Source organism: Octodon degus, unplaced genomic scaffold, assembly GCF_000260255.1.
Source record: "Octodon degus isolate 3935 unplaced genomic scaffold, OctDeg1.0 scaffold00088, whole genome shotgun sequence".
Lineage (NCBI taxonomy): Eukaryota > Metazoa > Chordata > Mammalia > Rodentia > Octodontidae > Octodon > Octodon degus.
In genome coordinates, this window is record NW_004524664.1 from 3,944,874 (window position 1) to 3,952,691 (window position 7,818).

The window sequence follows — 7,818 nt, forward strand, 5'->3', positions numbered from 1 at the left end:
GTGCCTTAATAGCTCATGAATGAGTGATTTTGGGGACTAAATTTTTCTCTGGTCTCTTCCTATCCTCCCCTGCATTCTGCTTCCCAGAGGCCATGAGGTGAGTAGCATTCCTTCTGCCATAATGTTCTGCCTTACAGCCACTGTCCATGGACTAGAACCTCTGCGACCATGAGCCAAATTAAACCCCTTCTTCTTTGATTTGCTGCTGTTAGCTATCATGTCTCAATAATGGAACGGTAACTAATCTATCTGGCAGTGGCAGGGTATTACAATTCTAATAGATGACTAACCGGTGATCAAATGAACAAGCAAATAACTCAGTGTCCTTTTTTCCCCTCAATAAACACACCGGGTTAGGGGCCAGGGAAATAGCTCAGTTGAATAAGCACTTGCCCAGCAAGCGCAAGGGGCTGAGTTCAAACCCTGGCTCCGCAAAAAACCCACCGGGTTGGTTTCTCCTGCTCTTCTCTTCCCTTCCCAAGGTCCCTAAACTCCAGTAGACTGACTTAAATCCCTCTAGTCACAGAAGAAATACTTAACAGAGTCATAACTCTGAAGCACTCTTCTTGCACAATACAGGAAACTCATCTGGAGAAGACAAGGCTAAAACAAAGGAAAGAGTTCCTCATGGTGCAATGTCAGTTCCTCCCTGCTCTTCTATTATTCACCTCTGCTCAAATTATCTCAACAAGTGAGAGAAATTGGAGGATTATGTGGGAACAGAGCTCTCAGGAAAGAAGCTGTGAGAGTTCTCTTGAAGAGTTGTGCATGAGTCACATTTTCAAAAACACAAATCATATTTGAATGAGTAAAAGAATGTTTTTAATTTACTGGAGAAGCTGGCTTGTTAAATCCTATTGTGAATTCTTTCTTAAGACTGAAGCAAGGAATTCTTTTGTTAAGTAAATATTCAGGCCCTTCTTTGCCAAAAAGCTTTTGAAATCTTTGCAGTAATTATGCTGATGTTTTCTGTGTTTATATGTTAAATGCCTAGAGCTTAATTGTTAATGGGTAAATAAGAGAAGCCGCTAGGTCCTTGCCAAGAGAGGCCCAATAGGGAGCCAGGGAACAATGGCTCTGTGGGGCTCCCCAAGGGTTGGGGGCAGTCAGAGAGAGAGTGACAGTGTATTCTGTTCTCTGGGGACCCTGCTCCTCGAACAGCCCAAGAAGAGATAGACTTGGATGGTGAGAACAAAGGCCACTTGTCACGAAGTGGACCTGGGACCAAACAAAGTTGTCAGGCAAACCTCTGGCTTGTTTTAAGTCTCCACATCACCGATAGGTCAGGAATTCCTGTTGCTCTCACGAAAGCCAGAGAAAGCCCAAGAATGTCATGCTGTTCTTGGAAGGACCACCTCACTGTAGGCCCAGCGCCAGGCTTGCATGACAATCACCGAGGCAGCGTCCACGCCCACTGCTGGAGCTAAGCTGCGCCCCCTCAGACACCTTCCTCTGTTCATTCTTCAGGGCCTGAGCAATAGAATGAGGATGAGATCGCCTACCCACCTGGTTCTTAGGAAAACGAAAGCAATCAATATTGCAGGAAAATGTACAGAACCATGTCTGGCACATAGCAAGTGCCATGTAACTGACTGTTACATAAAACATTGAGTTAGATATATCCCAATGTACAGGGGTACAAATAACAGCTCATAGGGGGTGTGGTAGGGCTCAGTGGTGAGCTCAGTGTGCTCCCTGCCTAGCACATGGGAGACCTTATTCTACAGTATCACAAAAGCAACAATAATTTTTTAAAATTTCATTTGAGGAACATTGGGAGTTAGGGTGACACTGGGGACTGGACCCAGGATGTTCTCACTAAGCTACATCTCCAGCCATCTTTTCATTTTTTATCTTGAGACAGTATCAGGCTGGGCTCCAACTTGCAGCCAGCCTGCCTCAGCCCCCCAGAGTGCCGGTTGCAGAAGAAAACTATGAGGCCAGCTGCCTGGGACTCAAGTGCTGTAGTCAGAGGATCCCTAGACAGGCTGGGAGCTCTCACAGCCACTCCTCTGTGCCCAGGAGAGGAATCTGCACATTTCTCTGGAGGATCTGCAGAGCAGTGTTTTGGCTTAAACATGAAGCATCCCCTGGAGATCTGTGTACAGAAAGCTTGGTTCCCAGTGCAGCCATGCTCTGGGCAAGGCTGACAGAAATGCTGTCTGCATGAGGGCCCCAGCCCTCAAAAGCCCCCAGCTAAAGAAGCTTTGAAGCCGTCAGCCTGGGAGAAGTTAGCTCACTGGGGCCCATCCTGTCTCTGGCCTTTCCTCTCTTGCTCCTCCTGTGTCCTGGCTGCCACAAGAGGAACAGCTTTCCTCTGTGCGCCCTTCCACAAGATGTTTCTGGCTCACCACAGGCTTGAAACAATGGAGCCAACTGACAGCTGCTCCCTCCTTGAAGCGGTTTCAGTCAGGTATTTTGGCCCTGAAAGCACAAAGCTAACACAGGCCACTTTTGCTGTTGTCTGAATCCTCATTGCTTTGCATGTGACAGTTCATTTGTCCAGATAAAGTCCTGTCTCTGAGCTCACCTGATCTTCCAATCACATCTTCACAGTATACAGGAAGGGGCTTATAGAGTATTTGACAGCCTAGGAAGCAGGGTCTCATCTGAGTAGTGACACACCTAGACTCATGGGGCTATTAATAGCTTCAAAATGGAGCTCATTGTGGTGGCCCACACCTCTAATCTCATCACTTGGGAGGCTGGCTGAGGCAGGAGAATCGCCTCAAGTTCAAGGCCAGCCTGGGCTACATAGTGAAACTCTGTCTTAAAAAAAAAAAGTTGGGACCAGGGCTTGTGGTATAGGTCTAGTGGTTGAGGTGCTGGATCTTCAGCATGGAAAAAAGAGCTGAACCAGACACACCCTTGAATGTCTGATCCTCCCTCTCATCTGAGGGGTCCCAAGAGGAAAGATGCTTGCCTGACCCGCACAGCACCAGGACTTGCGACTATGCTCCCATTACAGGCAGAGTCAGGCCTGAAGTGAGCGGCACATGTGTGCTTACATGTACCTAGGCTGGCTCCCACACTGGGGCAGCAACAGTGTACAGCCTGGGGCATGCCACACCAACCCTTCTCTCTTCCTGCTAACCCCTGCGTCAGTTTTCCAGGAGCCCCTGCTCCTACCTTTCCACCTGGAAGTGAAGTGTGGGCCAAGCTGCAGGCACCAGCGCTCACCTCATCTGTGCAGAGGGCTGGTTCATGTGGCACTGACCTCAGAGGTTGCCCTGGGGTAACTGTGGCCGTTCCACACAGGACCATCAGGCACTGCAGTCTGACACCCAGCTAGGCCAGGCAGGAGATCTGAGCTCTCTCGCCTGCTGGTCGGTGCACACAGGCATGAGAGACCAAAACCAGCCAGGGAGGGGATGCAGAGAAGGCATGGGCTGCACAGTGAACAGAAAGACAAAGAACAGGCAGCTCCAAAGAGCCAAGAATGTAAATCACTTGCAGGCGCCTGTTGAGATGCTCACAGGCCAAGGCTGGGAGCGCCTGCCTCATGGGCACAGGCGAATCTGGACCCTGTGAGCACCCTGCTGAGTCACCCTGTGTGTGTCATGATCGCACAGACTGAGTCATCGAGTGTGTCAGTCTGGCGAGGTGTATGTGTGCCGGCGCACCAGCGATGGCCAGGATGACAGCGGAATGTGAGCGAGAGCAGGACACCGGGGAGCTGCGTTTAAAGGGCACCGCACTTCCTTCACATGGATCATCACACGCCACATTTCTGAACATGGTTCAGAGACAGCCATCTGTCCCCCTTCCTGCCGAACCCCTGAAGGAGCAGCACTGTGAACCACGGAGACCACAGTCTTAGAATCCAGCATTCCCACTCTTATTTTGGAGAGGGAGGAGCTGCGGCAGAGAAAGCTGTCACTGTGGCGCACGGTTCAGAGCCAGCTCCTCACAAAGCCAGGTGCAGACACAGATGTCCTGATCTGAGGCTCAGGGTGGCTCCTGTCTCCTTTCCCAGCAGGGCTGTGATGATGTCACTTCTGTTAACTCAAACACACTTAGCCTCCCTCAAGTGGAACTTGGATGTGCTGACCCATAGACAGAAGGGATCAATAATCCAAAAGGCAGAGTTGGGTCATCACCGGCCAGACAGCTACAGACCAGGAAAGTGCGGGCCACCCTGCAGGCACCAGTGTTCACCCTATCTGTGCAGGGGGCTGACCTCGGAGGCTGTCCTGGGGGGACCGTGTGGCCATTCAGTACAGGAGCATCAAAGTGCCGCAGGCACCTCTGTCCTGGGCTGGACTCCTCACCGCCTACCTGGACAACAGCTCTCAGGTCTCTGTCCACCCTCAGTCAGGTCAGAGCAGCCTCGGTGACACCCTGTGATTCAGAGTTGCTTAGGAGACACCTGCAGATGTCTCCTACAGGATCCCTGGCTCTGCCTTCTGCCACCTTGCTGGAGTCCATGTCACTGCTCAATTTCACCTGCCCCACAAGACGAAAAACTCAGTGAAAGTAGGGAATGGGCTCTTAGCAACTCTGAAGAAGGGTGGATAAAGTAAGGCCTCAATGAGGATGGGTGTGGCAGCGTACTCCCCTAATCACAGCAGCCTTCTGGGACCCTAAGACAGGGGAGTCACAAGTTCCAATCCAACCTGGGCAGTTTAGAGACTTAGCAAGAACTTAACTCAAAATACAAAAAAGAAAGAAAGGGCAGGAGATAGAGCTCAGCACACAGTGTGCAAGCACACACACACACACACACACACACACACACACACACACACACACGGAAAAGGAAGAAGGAAAAAAAGGGTAAGGTTCCTAAACTTATTAGCTATGATGCTGAGGTGTGCGTCAGACACGGAGCACACCTGTGACCCCAGCACTAGGAAGGCAGAAGCAAGAGGATTGTTGGCAATACAAGACCACCCTGAACCACATAGGCAGACCCTGTCTCCAAAAAAAGGGAAAAAAAGCAACAACAACAAAATGATGAGGACTGGGGATTATCTGAGTTTCAGGTTATTTGCTTTTCCCACATGACTCACATCAAATGGTTAGATCACTTCTGCCACTGGATTGATGATTGTGTTTCAAGCTAAGTAAGAAGTCACTATACACACCCCACTATGGAGGCCTCCAGTGGCAAGGTCACACCCCAAGAGAGCAGAGATCTGGTATCTCCGTCCCTGTCCCCCTTCACAGGCCTTTCACTCAGACACCTCAGACTCCTGTGGAGCGGCTGGGCCTAAGGATCCCCAGGCAGGGAACAGTTCAGGCTGGAGGAACCACTGCTCGGGATGGGGATTGGGCCTGGAGCAGGGCTGGTCTTGTACCTGGGTCTGGAATCCCCAGGACTGCTGAAAACATTCCCTGGAAAGAGAGATAAGAGGTGCTTTCTTATATGATGGACAGCCTGACAGACAGGAAAGGCCAGTGTAGTAAGTGTTACACACACACACACACACACACACACACACACACACAGGTCAAAAGAGGAGCATAACCAATATCTATTTGAATATAAATAAATATATTTAATTTACAGAGGTTTTTACTCAATATTACATGCAATAAATAGCAAAAAGCTGTGACCTACAAATCCACTGATGGATCATTTAAGTAGATCATGGTCTATCCAGGCAATGGAAGGCAGTGCCACCCAGGGAAGGTCTTAGATCTAACTATGTATTCAGAAAGCCTGAGTATATAGTTCCATGCGAAGGCCCTGAATCTAACCTTCCCCCAAAAAAGATACACACGAATCTAGTTACATTGTTTATTTCATGGAGTGAGATTGGAATGGGTATGAAAATTAATTTTTGTATATTCTACATTGACTGATAAGTATGAATTTTTATAGCCTTCTAAAGAAGAATAAAAAAAAAATAAAATAAAGAAGAATAAAATGTGTAAAGATAAAAGAGAGTGGATTAAAACAGGCTTGTAGATGCTTCCTGCACTCAGCCCTCCCCTGCCCCATGTGAAATGCCTCACCCAGCCTGACATTCGGGGGCTGGCAGCCGTCACTGGAGAAAACATGGCACATTTGGCCTCCACTGCTGCACCGTGGAAGCAGACAAGACTACTGCTGTCAGCTCAAAAGACAAATACTGATTTGCATAAGCCTATGCGACAGAGATTTATTCAATGACTTTGAGATATTCCCCTCTAAACAGATAAAATTAATTAAAACTAGTGCACATTTCTGGCACTGCACCCTAACTCCCCATTATTTATCCAGGACATTGAACATTGGAATATATCACAGATCATTAAATCACAAGCTGCACTGAGAAGCAGGAAGGGGAAGGCAGAGAGGATGGGCTGTCTGTGCCAGGCATCAGGCTGAGCACTGCCTACGCCTTCCCATTTACAACAACCTTGCAAGGGGAAAGGAAAGAGATCACACACACATGCACACACACACACACACACACACACACACACACAAGATTGCACTAGAAACTCTAGAACAAAGAAGGATGAGGAAACCAGGTGGGAGCTGGTAGACAGAGCTAGCGTCCTTGGACTGGGTTAGGGTCCCTGCAGGAGCAGCTAGGAGGGCAGCCCTTAAGCCAAGAGGACAGGGACAATAGCCTGGGTCACTTTACCCACTGGAGACTTTAAAGCTCTGGGAGGTAGAGCCCAACAGTAAGGAAGTACCATTGCTCAGGACTCTCTTTGGTGCAGATTACTGAAATCTAAATCAAACCAGCAAAAAGCTGACTTATGGGACTCTCAGAAATAAACGTGCCCAGGTTTCATGGGAAGGGCTTAACTAAAGTCCACCACATCTTGTCCTGTCCCTGTGTTCTCTCTGCATTGGCTTCATATCTTTAGGCTGACTCCAACAGGTCAGCAAAGTGGCCCCAGAAATCCCACATTGCTTGGTTCCTTGCATCTAGCTATTTCAAGATAAGGAAGCATCTCTTTCCTAATAGTTTGCGCACACATGCCAGCAATGACTGACATGGGCGGCCTGGGTCACGTGCCTCTGTCTAAATTCACTACCTTGGTGGTTGTATGGGCCAGGTCTGCTCAGCCCCTCCCAGGTCACAGGGTGCATTGACCAGCATTCTGTCACTAACAAAGCACCTGCCATGATTACTGCAAAAGGAGAAGAGAGTTTTCCTGGCTCAAAGTTTGGTAGGTTTCCCAAGATCACAGGGCTCGTGGTTTTGGGCATCTGGTGGGACAACCAGAGGGCAATGTGGGAAGAACACAGCAGACAAAAATCAGCCATGCTGTAGCATGATCCAAGGAACAGACAGAGGTAGATGGGTCAGCATGCCCTGCCAGTAACCAAAAGCTTCTCACTTGGCCCCACCTCTGTGGAAGGATGCTGGGCAAGTAGAGCACAGGTGTCTGCCCCAAGGTTGCAGAGAAACCAGCTGTGAAGGTGTGAGGTGAGTTATTTCTAACTCACTTCTTGGTGACCACAAGGCCACGGAAATTGCGTGACACAGCAGTAGACAAGCTAAAGAGTCTAAGGATCCACTTCTTCCATTGCCGAGGTGAAGAGTTCAGGGGAAAGTCCCAAGAACTGTTTGGAACTCTTGTCAGGAAACACCAGAACCCTCCATTCCTGAGGCCCTGCACTGGATAGGAAGGGCCAGGACAGCAGGAAAGTGGCTGGGAGTGTCCTCAGAAGAATGGGACTAAGTGCCAGGTACCTGGGAACAGCTCAGGTCTGCCTCTAAGAAGCCACGTATCTTTGGGGAAAGGCTTTAAGCTCTCTGGGGTTAGAGGTCTCATTTTTTTTTTTTAATTTATTTATTTATTTATGTGTGTGTGTGTGTGTGTGTGTGTGTGTGTGTGTGGCCAGCTCAGCCCACCAGGGGGCGGGGCTGG